The following is a 12,775-nucleotide window of genomic DNA, read 5'->3' as shown; positions in this document are numbered from 1 at the left end:
GATAAAATTTGGGCGTCAGCACAGCAAACCACCAGCATGTTAGTCTAGTAATTTACACGTGAGTGACTCATCAACCCAAGTTACCTGCATCTATCATGGAATGCATCATTGTCATATATACCGCTTAATCTTGGCCTGACTCTCCCTCATGTCCTTTGGGCATCAATTCAGAACTAAATCCAAGCAACATAGAGAAGATCTACAAAGAATGAATAATCCAAATTTAAGATGTTATTCACCATATCAAATGGCAATGAAGCCCGTGATTTAGTACTCCCTCCGCTCACTAATATAACATGTTCTTATATTAGTGAACTATATTGCCATCTGTCCAAGAAATCTCAAGGAGCTAACTTGGCCAATAGAGCCCATTTTAAGAAGGTTATGGAATCACCCGTACACAAGTCTCAGAGTAAAGCTTCCTTCAATCAGTCTCTTCACAAGGTCATGTTGTTGATCATGTAATGTTTTGGTTAACGATGTCTTTGCCTTGGCTCGGTTGGGTGTTTATATAGCCACAGAGATACAAAGATTGTTACATCTGAAGAGCGGATAGAAAGATAGCGATCTTATCTTTATAGAATAGATCAGATCGACTTACACGAGAATAGGAACTAAACCTATCTCTAGAAACGCTAATAGATAGATATCTATCGCTAACACCCCTCCTCAATCACAACTGTGTCCAAGGTTGAGATTGTGCTTGAACTCTTCTAGTTGCTTGACAGGTAAGGCTTTTGTAAAACCATCTGCCACTTGATCTTGTGTAGAAATAAATTTGATCTCAAATAACTTGTTTGCAAATCATTCTCTTACAAAATAAAAATCTATTTCAATGTGCTTCATCCTTGTATGGAAGATTGGATTGGCTGAAAGATAAGTTGCTCACATATTGTCATACCATAGACAAGAGGTTCCCTTCTTTTCAGTGTCAAGTTCTTGTAATAAAGACTCAAGCTAAATTACTTCTGATGTTGCATTTGCTAAGGATTTATATTCGGCCTCTGTACTCGATCTGGAAACGGTTGCCTGTTTTCGAGCACTCCAAGAAATCAAGTTAGGATCAAAAAATACAGCAAACCCTTATGTAGATTTTCTATCATCTACAAAACCAGCCCAATCAGCATCTGAGAAGGCATTCACAAGAGTGGAAGGTGATTTTCTGAAGGTCAAACCTAGACTTGCAGTTCCACTGATATATCTCAACATCCTTTTAATAGCTGCCCAATGAATAGTAGTGGATGCATGCAGAAATTGGCACACCTTGTTGACGGAGAAGGTGAAAGGACATGTAGCCCCATGTGTGGTTTTGGTAATTGATGATAATATTTATGGACTAATGGTTATGTTGAGAATCTATCTTAGGACGTATCCGTAGCCATATGATTGGTCTCAAGGTCGCAAGATGGAGAGGTTCGAGTACAATTATCATGGGCATACCTTTCGGGTACCGATTATTACCATACCCGGCTCTGCCCAATATGGAGAAGGCTCAAGAAGGCAACCCGAAGAAGTAGTCGACTAGGACGACTGGAAACGCGACGACTGGATTTCGTCATCCGCGCGGGATCCCTCATCATCAACGACGTTCAGATCGCATCCGGACAGAAGATTGTCGAGTTCGTCATTAACTACTACGTCTGGCGGCAGACCCATATTTTTTCGCGCACCCAAGCGTGGATCGATCCATCCTCTTCACGTAAATTTGTCATCAATAGCGTGTTACAATCGGAGTATTTGTCTTTGTCGCGTCAAAGAAGCAGTTTCCGAAAAACGCGGACCAGATCGCCAAAAGCAGCGCGGAGGCAGCTACAGTCAAAGTTTCATGGCGGCGCGTCAAGAAAATCGAGACACAACTTAAGTATCGGCCAAATCGTATGTGAAGCCTAATATTGCCACGCGGATTCAGAACTCGGCTGCATCCGATCCAACCAGCCCTACTTCACGTGTCAAAGAAGAAGAAAAAAGGGAAACGTGCAATACAACAACTAGCAACCCGGTTGATCGGAATCATCAGCCAAGCGTGCGGCTAGCATCCGCGCGTCGTGAAACACCCTACATATCAAGGCCTACAACGAGGAGACCACGAATTGTACCGATTCGTGGAGTCGAAGAGTGTATCCATTGGAGGGTCAGCGTATAAGCTGTGATTGAATAGAGACAAAACGCTGTATCTAGACATCCAAACAACATGTACTTTTGTTAGAGCATGTCTAACAGGCCCCGTATTTCGCTGCCCCGTATAACGCTCACATTTCGCCCCGTATCGAAAAACTGCTAACGGAAGAGCCATTTCGTCTAGCAGACCCCGTATTTCGCCCCGTATTTTCAAAAATAAAAACCCCGGGAAGTTCATCTTCATTGATCATACTACGGATCATACATACATTTCGATCATACTACGGATCATACTACATCTAACCTACGTCTACTCGTCAAGGATGACGTAGGGGATGAAGGCGATGGAGGCCGCCTCCTCCTCTGCGTCCTGCGCCTCCCGCGCCTCGAACTCCTGGACGGCGGCGATGGCCGCCGCCTGCTCCTCTGCCTCCGCCCGAGCTTTCTCGGCGGCATCCGCCTCGGATTCGGCCACCGCACGCCGAAAGGCCGCCTCCTCCTCTGCCGCCTCCTCTTCCTCCTCGCCGCCTCCGCTTCCTCCGCCGCTGGTGCTGCCGATGGTCGCCGCCCATGCTGCCTTGGACGCGCGGTCGCGCTGCCACTCGGCGAGCCACTTCTCGAAGGCCTCGCCGCTCATCGGCTTTAGCGGCGGGTCTTGCCGGTACCACCGCCCGCCCGCGGCGTACTCCCGGAGCGAATCCAGCATGTACAGCGCGCCGGCGTACCGGCACGCCGCACGGCGGCTCCCAGCGGCGGATCTCTTGCACTTGAGCCGCCACGCCTCCTCCACGGTGTCCGGCGAGCGGGATCGCTTCGATCCGCTCGCCGGCGAGGCGGTACTACGGCGGCGGGAGTCCATGCAGGTGGCGGCGGGTGGAATGCGGCGCGGGGGAGCGACTAATTGCTCGCCGGAGCAGGAGGAGGAGGCGGCGGCGCACGGCGGAGCTAGGGTTGCGAGTGAGGGGTTAACCCCTCACTCGCACCTGCGCCCAGTATAAGTAGGGGGCGGCGGGGCCGATTTTCTGGGCCCTGTATTCCGCCGAAACGGGCCAGCCCGAATACGGAGCCTGCTAGACGGCCCAAAGCGTGCCTGCCCCGTATCCCGCCGGAATTTTACGGGGTGGGCGGGTTATACGGGGCCTGTTAGACATGCTCTTAGTCCAGCCTAGCAAACGCGCCCACAGCAACTCCATTCGCCCCCGCCACCTCCTCCCCAATCCGATTCGAGCCCTAACCGCCGGAGTCAGGTGACCCCCGATTCCGGCAAGATGGTGCTCGCGCAGCTCGGCGGAGCATCTCGCGCGCGCTCGCTCAGATGAGAAACGCCACGGTCGTCAACCGAGAGCTCCTGCAGGCCGGCGTCCGGTTCGAGATGGTCAGCGAAATGCAGGCCAACATTAAGCGCACCGGTCAGCCACGAGACTGGCGCCACGGGCACCGACAAGCACCGCGTCATCCACAAGGTAATTATTTGTCCCCGCCCAACGCACCTCGACGCGAAAAGCTTTCGTGTAATTTGGGGGAGGATTCCTCCGCCGTACGTCGTCTTGAAATTCCTGCCTTTCTTTGTTGTTGTAGGCTGTGTTTTCGCTGAGCTGTGCAACATGTTGGATCCCGGGGAGCCTTCCGTCGCTCCCAACAAAGGGAACCCCGTGCCTGGTTGTGTTTGTTGGTTTGCAAGGTCAGTGTACCTGCTGCTCCCCAAATTATATGTTCTGCTGCTCCCCAAGTGAAGCCTTTGGTTGCTCACCCAAGCTCACGGAACTATCTTGGTTATTATGACTGCTCTACTTGGAGAAGAATACAGGGCCTGGTGCCTGCTTTTTTTTTAATCCGCGAGGACGCAGCCATGAATTGGTACCAGCCTTGTTTTTATAGCTCTGATTCTGCAATTGAAGTAGGAATACGTTCTCTTGTGATATCACACGATATTCTTTTCTCTCTTGTCCCTTCCATCTTTATTTGATCCAATCTCAGTTTCAGCTCCACATGGTGCTCCCAGGTTTAGATTTCTACAGTCGTAGCATTAGCAGGCCTTTTTTTTTTTTGCTCTTGAGTCATTCTCCTTTAAGTGGTATTGGTTTTATCTGCAAGCTAAAGTACACATGTGTAAGTAGGTCCCATACCAATGATTTTACAATTGGTTACAAGGCAGTTGTGTTTTGCTTATGTACTCAGCACCCTGACGGTGGCCTGATGAGATAGTTTTTGCACATATCACACCATGTATTTGTTGATCCAGAGGATGTTAGTATGTTACCTAATTGTCTCCTGCTGAAATCCTTAGTTCTGTGGTTAGTGTTGTTATACAGTTGGGTACTATAAACCATGGTACATTACAATTTCAGCAATTGGATATTTCAATCCCTTTGCGATCTAACTTACTGATAAAATATGTAATGTAATGTTGTGTTTGTTACTCGCAATGTTTTCATGCCACCTCCACCTTTTTCTTGGGCTTGGGATCGGCATCGGCAGTATTAGCCCCCCCTACCCCCATGCATATCTAACAAAACCAAGTGTTAAGTTTATTAGTTATTAGCTTTAATTTTATCATTTAGATGTTATAATTGCTACATGAATATTTATCTATGTAAAGTCTAAATTACATTAATTTTAAATCGCATGTGCACATCCATTTTATATATTTTCCCTTTCTTCCATTGCATATGCCACCTATCTCTATGGTAATATTTTTGGAAAGTCAGACTAATCAAAGAAATGAAAAGTAGAAACGTTCTAATTCCAGTTTAGTACATATATAGTTTTTTTAATGTGTGGATGTTCTCATAAATATAGACTCATGCAGTTGTACTACATAATCTAATAGAACCTTGAAACTTTCAACATCGGATGTGATTAGCATTGTGTATTATCGAAACAGTTTGATAATATAGACTATTAAATTATCAGAATAATAATTTCTGAAGCATAGATTTTATATAAATATCATTGTAAGAAACCATAAGCTTATTGAATCCCATAACATTCAAAGAAAGTAATCGTGTTTTAAGCTTTTAGCAAAATATTGTTAACTACCAACATCGAATCGTGAAGCATGTTTCTGAGAACTGTGCAGAGTTGTACCATATCCATCCTGCGTATAGTGTATAACAATCTTGTTAGCATAATTAAGTCATTTTTTAATTGAAATATATCGCAGCTGACTAAAAAATATCTTTGTTTTCACATATTTTGAAAGGATAGTAGAATCATTAAGTCGAAGAAGCAGTATATAAAAATGTGTCCTTCTATCTTACCTTTAGAAAATTTCTTTGTAGACTATGTTCTTGACAACATCTTCCTCTTTGCTATCTTCATCATTGACCATTACCCGCAGCCCATCCCGTCTCGTGACTCTTGAAAATGCCACATATAGCTGTCCGTGCGTGAAAACTTGCTTAGGTAGATATACTCCTACCTTATTTAGTGATTGTCCCTGACTTTTGTTGATTGTCATAGCAAAGCACACAGAAATAGGATATTGCCTCCTTTTTAGAACGAATGGCCACGCTGATTCTGTTGGTGACATTATTATTCTTGGAATATAGACCATTTCTCCCACATGTGTTCCTGTTATTATCTGGGCTTCGATGAATCTTCTTCCAAGTTGAATAATCGTCATCCTTGTACCATTGCATAGCCCGGCACTTTGGTTGATATTACGTAGCAGCATCACTGGTAGCCCTACTTTCAGCTTTAGCTCATGATTTGGAATTCCTGGGAACGTTAAGCTGTTTAGGAATTCAGTTGTGTCTAGCATATGTGTTTCACCATTTAAGGTTGTTGCCTTGCATACTGTGTCACAACTTAGATAAGTTTTCTCTTCACCTTCTAGTTGATCCATTATATATTCATTTATCTCGCGGACTGTTTCATTCCTTGGACATAAGATTGCTCTTTCTTCTAAGAATTCTCGCTGGCGGTACCTCTCCCTTAAATTTGGATAGATGCTTTCGACTATTGCCTTTTTTGGATCAGTTCCTTTCTTTAGTATTATGTCACTTGGTATTTTTATCAATTCCTCACCTTCTGATGATGTATTGGTTCCATCTCCAATATTCAGAATCCACTCAGCGAATTCTGCGACCTTTTGTTTCTCTGTTTCATCATCTGTCATGCAATTTAGTCGCATGTTTTTTGTTAGCTTCAATATATGGAACTGTTTCCAAAGATATGACCTTTTAATGGATGCCATGACTATGTTATGTCTTCTTCCCTTCGGTAGAACTGGAAGAATTTGGCGAAAGTCCCCTCCTAGAACCACCGTCATTCCACCGAATGGTCTCTCACTGGTGTTTTCACTTTTATGCTTTAATATATCCCTTAGAGTTCTGTCGAGTGCCTCGAAACATATCTTGTTTGCCATTGGAGCCTCATCCCATAGTATTAGCGATGTGCTTTTTAACAGTTCTGCCAAGTGTGAACCTTGTCTAATGTCACATGTTGACTCTTCTGTAAGGATTAGTGGGATGTGGAACCTTGAGTGAGCTGTTCGACCTCCCTGTAGAAGCAGCGCTGCAATACCACTTGACGCTACTGCTAGTACTATCTTACCTTCAGAACGCAGTTTTGTTGTGATTGCCTTCCATAAGTAGGTCTTACCTGTTCCACCATATCCGTCCACAAATACCTGTTTTCCCAAATCTTTATCGATTGACTCCATTATTGAATCAAATGCATTTAGCTGTTCAGAGTTAAGATTACCAAAGATCCTCGAGTGCTCTTCTCTTTGCTCCTCTTTGTTGTAGCTCATCTCTTCATTGAGCAGTCTGTTTCCAAGTTCATTTATCTCTGAAGAATTTGGAAGTTCTATTCCTGGGTAGTCATTAAGTGTCTTTCCGGTTTGTCTCATGAGCTTCTCTATTTCCACCAAGGTATGTCCTTGCTTCTGTGAAGCCGTCAGACAAAGTGTAGGATAGTTCAAGAGTTTTCTCTGTCTGTACTCCATGTCTTCGCTTAGAGCTTCCCAGCATGATTCCCACATGAGTTTAGGACTTGTAACTTCGCAGTGGCATAAGATGGTTGTGAAAAGTTGTCTTAGCTGGATTCCAGTCGCTGAGTTTGATGCCTCATTGATACACTCAAGCCACTCTTTGTCATCATCAAGAAATCCTAGGGCTTCGCAAGCTGCTTTGTATGATGTGTAGACAACTCCATTTACAGTTCTTATGTCTTCGAAAGATGTGCATCCTTTGACAACGTTAAGTAGCATTCGCATGTAATATTTTTCGCCGCTTGCTGGATGTGCGTAATATATTCTTCCAACTGATCTTCCTTTCTTCCTTTTGGTCCACTTTGACTGTTTCTTATTCCATACCCATTTTGACGGGAATTCTGTGTATGTTAGTTGTCTGGCTTCTTCACACATCTTGTTTGTCTCCATCCACTGTGTAAATTTAGTTATTCCTACTCTTTCTTTCTGTACGATCTTCTGTAAGTCTCTAGAATCTGAGAAAATGAGGTGTTGCTCATTCTGCAGATGGAAAGGCAACCTTTCAACGCAGGGATCTCGGAAGTGCATCTCGAACTGAAATATTCTCCAACATGCGTCATTTCCTGATATATATGTGCATTCGAGGTAGCTCTTGATCTCATCATTTTCTATTAGCGCTGTTGTCTGGTAATCACCTTTATTTATATGTTTAAAAAGGTATTTTATTGATAGAGATCTGTTGCAAACCTCCACATTTATGTGTGCTTGATACTTGACCAGTAGATTTCTATTGTATGGAATGACGTATCTGTTATCCAATCTTTCTTCCCCCTTCTGTATGTATCTCTTGTCATCTCGCCTTCTGTATACTGGATATCCATCTTCATCGATGGTCGTATTGATGTTGAACTTTCTTGGGAACTTTCTTATACATCTGTTATCGACCATGCATGGTGAATTCGTGTTGGCTACACCGCACGGTCCGTGCATCATGAAGTTTTCAACAGCTGCATATCCTTCTGGATCGATGTCCTTGTCTGGGATCTCCGCGCTTGTTATCTTGTCTACCTCTGATGGTTCTGGATATTTGTGTTTCTTTTCCTTCTTGTCGAGGAATATGACTATGTGGGCATGTGGGAGGCCTCTTTTCTGAAACTCTATTGCGTATACAACTGCAATGTTTATAAATATAATAATGGTTAGTTAATTTGGCATAGAAAGAAAGTAACATTTGTGATCACGTCAGTAGATTATTACTTGCGATTGTTTTTCCGAAGTATTCCCTTTCTCTTATGTCTCTCATGAACTCCTTGAGCTTTATGTGGAACACCCGGTCAACAATATCTGGTCTTTCCCATGATGTTTGCTGTCCGCCCTGTAGCATAGATTGAATCTCCGGCCAAGCTGTGTTGCATGTGAATGTCACAAATAGGTCTGGGTATCCAGCCCAGCGGCATATTGCCATGGCATCTTGGTAGTTTTGTGCTTTGTATCTAGGGCTATCTGTGAAGCTAGATGGCAGTAATATCCTCTTTCCTACTTGGTCAGCCCTTGTATCTCCTCTCTCTATTGCGTCTTGCAAGCCAGCATATAGTTCTGTCCTTAGGCTTCCTTGATGTCTTCTGATCCAGTCTAGTCTGTACTGCAAAATGCATGCAAGGGCATCCACAATGTACTGCAATGTAAGCTTTTCACACATCAACAAGTGCATTGATTGGTTAGTACGTTGTTGTAGACGATACGCATAGTATTCCAGCATTGTGACATGCTTCCTCTTGAATTTCGCTCCTTCTCTCACTATGTAAGGTATATTTTGTCTGTATCCATCTTCTCCATTGGGGAATAGTAGTGGATATTGCATAGCCATGAATTTTGGATGGTTCTCTGATATTCTTCTCGGCCTCATGTCTTTGTACTGAACAATGACATCCCGTCCTTTTCTATTTACTTCCGAATCATTCACAATCAGGGCTGCAACTTCAGTTGCAGATGGCATGTCATGTGGCCTTCCATCTGCGCGGCGTTTATTGATTAGCTTTAATTTCAAGTCGTTGTAGCCACCTTCTTTGAATCTGTCCCTTGCCATTCTGAATGTTTTTGCTAGTATATTTTCTCTGTCCAGCATATTTTTAAGGCCTTCAACAGTATGAGGATCTATTGAATCCCTTTTATCTTCTGATGTTGACGCCATAATCCTGTTTTTTACCTCATTTTCAGTGTCATAGATGTACAATTGTGCCCATCGCGGCTTGTCTACACCTTCAGGTAGTAGAGTACCAATTTTGTGGTAGTTTTGCCCACTCATTCTAAAAACATAAGGCCCATTGCCATTGTTTATTTTTTTGTCTACCTTTCCTCCCATTGACGTGAAAGCAAACATCGAGTTGTACAATCTGATATTCTGCATGTAGTTTTTCGATCTCTTGGCTCTGCCTCTCCTTAGCAACTTCATAAGGTAAGCCGGTGGCTCTCTTATGGGTGGCAAGTCAACCTTGCCCTGTTGGCAGCATAGTCCGAAAGTTGGCGTGCTTTTCCCTTTACCCTTAGTTCTTTCTTCATACCAGAAAATTGCACCACATCGTTCACACTTGCAGGTCGGTATTCCGAACTTCCAAATTTTCATATCAGTTCTTTCGGGTTTCCTGTTCAAGTTTGTTAGCATCATTTTAAATATTTGGACTGGTTGTTATTGTTCATACTAAAATCAAACTTAATACAACTTACACATCTGACGATTTGATATTTATCCTTGATTTTGATGCCGTTTTCTTGGGGTTACTTGTAGTCCTGTACATGTGCATAACAGAAATACCATATTAGTAAATATTTGAATTGTAGATCTTGATTGGATTTCGTTTTGTTACTTACCTTTTAGTATTACCATTCTTACTAATGATCAGATTTTCTTCTGGTGCTGGTTCTGCATTACTCTTGCTTTGCATCTTTCTTTTCCTGTCTTGTCTTGCTTGTCTAGCTATCTCTGCTGAATAACTTGCCCTGCGTAGCAGAATTGAGTTTTTATAAATTGTTTCTTGCAGTGGTCAATGAAAATGATAAAAATCTGTACAGGACATTGTTCGTTGTGGCAATCCAAAATGCAGATTTTGCCCTAGTCTGTTTTATCCATAGTGCATTAAGGTTTGTTATCATGAATTTGATATTTAAAAAATATGATAGGTTGAATAACCATATGTGAACTGGGTAAGATCAATATTAGTTCATCATATCCGTGGAGGTAATGCTGCCTCTAGTATATCGTATTACCAGTTTAGCATTATGCAAATGAAAAGATAAACAATTGAATTCAAAATAGTAACTAAACCAAGTGGATGATAATACGTATAAGGAAATAGCTTTGTGAAGATTTGATTACATCTCGTTCATAGCTTGTATTTCTGGTATATCTGTGCAGTGTGGCATATCTCCATTTAGTACCGAATGTCCTCTGTTTTTCTTGTCTTTAAGTTTGATTCTCCTTGCCAATCTTGCACCTTTTGCTTTTTCTCTGGATTTGCATCAATATAATATCAATTAAAATACTCCCTCCGGTTCATATTAATTGACTCTAATATAGATGTATCTAGACACATTTTAGTTCTAGATACATTCATATTGTCGTGGTATCGTCACGGCATATGCCATAGGGTGGCTAATCGAAGTGGTTCCTGAGGGATCTCACGGCGGTATCCGGATGCGGGTATGGGCACGAGCGACACGGCGACGTACCCAGGTTCGAGGCCCTCCGATGGAGGTAAAACCTCTACTCCTGCTATGAGTGTATATGATGATCACACAATACAATGGTGCTCCTAGAGCTGTGTCCGGCTGCTCCTGAGAGGCTAAGGGAGACGATGGTCTCTCTCACAGGGCAGCTCTGTAGGTGGGTGAAAGCAATAAATGATCGATCCCCTGCACGAGAGGGGGTAGTGCGGCTTATATAGGCACCGGCACTTTACATATAAGACCCTATAGTTTACTGGCCGGCTTGGCCGGCTCCGGCTTCCGCTCCTTCCCGAGGCGGTGACGTCAGGAGTGGTTGAGGCATCGTGGCCTGTCCCATCCGACTGCCACGGTCAGCGGTATGGAGAGGAAGTGTCCCTGTCGCCGTCAGCCACTGTAGCCTGTACGGCTCGTCGTAAGCCATGATGGCCTGTCCGGCGCGTGGCACTATTGCTCCACAGTGCCCCGCGCTTTACGGAAGATGAAGTCAGCGTGGACTTTGGGAACCCGGATCACCAACCCGGTTCCTTCCAGTGCAAGACTCGCCAGCCTCGAGTCGGTCTGAGGTACAAACCCCAGTCGGATATGGCTTGTAGAAGCCGGCCCAGCTACAGCGTTGGTGGCCGCAGCCAGGCCGACTAGGACCTAGAGCCAGCCGGCTTCCGGACCAGCCGGCCACGGCTCCAGCCGGCTGCTCCTCAGCCGGCCTTTGCCGCGAGCCGGCCAGTGGCCAGCCGGCTGCTCCGCGTCCATTGCCCTATCCGGGGTCTTCCCCCCGACACATATTGAAGTCAATTAATATGAATCGGAGGGAGTAATGAAATATCATGTCAGTTTAGGTATGTAGTAGCTATTGCAGATTCAGGATCAGTAACAGATCACCTTGTTGGATTGCTTATTTGGTAGCTTTTGACCATCTTGGTAGGTTTGTCAAAATCCTTGCTATGCGCCCTACCTTTTCTTTTCATTGTTTCTTCCTGTTGAACAACAAATGCATAAAAAAATGTTAAAAGAGGGTCTGCAAGTACGATGTGAAAACAAAAATATCGTCAGCATTTTTTGCAGATATTGGAACACTATATTAGTGTTCAGTTTTTTGATAGTTTCGATCAAAATTTCACCATATGATTTTTTTTATTTGTTCTTGATGTCCGAGATTATTGTTTAAGACCAGGTATCATGGTCGGTACTTTCACCCTAGTGTTGTAGTTACGCGTGAGTTAATATAAGCACAGATTTAGTGTGCACTGAGATTGTACTTGACGATGGGAAGTTCATAACTTCATATACTATAACATCTGTATAATCACATCACTAAGGGACAGACCTAAATACAAAAGCTATTTCTTTTTGTTTCCGAGAATAGATTGATCTTACGTTTGTTTCTGACTCAAAGTTCTTCAAACCATTGCTGTTACAGTTTTGTAAGATTTGTTTTGATGATTGATGATTTACCTGCACAGATTATGTCTTTCTCCTTGTAGAACTGAAGTAGATCAATCTTCAAGAGTTGTGATTGTGGTCAAAGCTTGTAACCTGTGTTGTAGTTACCTGTGTCAATCAAAGCATAGATCTGTAATGAGATTGTAATTGAGGATGGCAATGTACATATAGACCTGAATAAAAGAAACTATCTGATTGTGATGTGGTACATTGAAGGCTTGTTTGTCCTGTCGTCGATTTTGTTGCTACTTATGAAACACAGATTGGACACACTTTTTTATGGCACGGAGTTTTCTTCTATAGGAGCTAGTATCTGTTTCTATTTGTTTTAGTTATGTGTCTCACGATCCCTTTTTGGAGATAAGATATGCGTTATCTATTAGTCAGCCAGTCCCTTTCTTTTTTGATAAAAGTCTGTCGGTCCCTAATTGATATAACGTTTTTTCTATTTGAAGAATTTTCGGAAACAAGCCTTTAACGTTTCGGCCTTTCATCACGTTCATCTCATCAAACATAATCCGAATATGGAGTCATAAATAACTTTGCTACCTTTTGTTC

At 43.3% G+C, this 12,775-nt stretch overlaps 1 long non-coding RNA gene across 1 annotated transcript; it reads left to right on the top strand.

The window, feature by feature from the left end:
* The first annotated feature begins 3,291 nt into the window (after positions 1 to 3,291).
* LOC139838594 (uncharacterized) lies at positions 3,292 to 12,497 on the top strand. The gene is made up of 3 exons (XR_011756030.1): positions 3,292 to 3,581; positions 3,697 to 3,799; positions 7,601 to 12,497. It is a non-coding gene; the product is annotated as an uncharacterized lncRNA (long non-coding RNA).
* Positions 12,498 to 12,775: the final 278 nt, after the last annotated feature.

Source organism: Lolium perenne, chromosome 3 (assembly GCF_019359855.2).
Source record: "Lolium perenne isolate Kyuss_39 chromosome 3, Kyuss_2.0, whole genome shotgun sequence".
Taxonomy (NCBI): Eukaryota; Viridiplantae; Streptophyta; class Magnoliopsida; order Poales; family Poaceae; genus Lolium; species Lolium perenne.
This window is presented reverse-complemented; position numbering and strand designations above follow the sequence as displayed.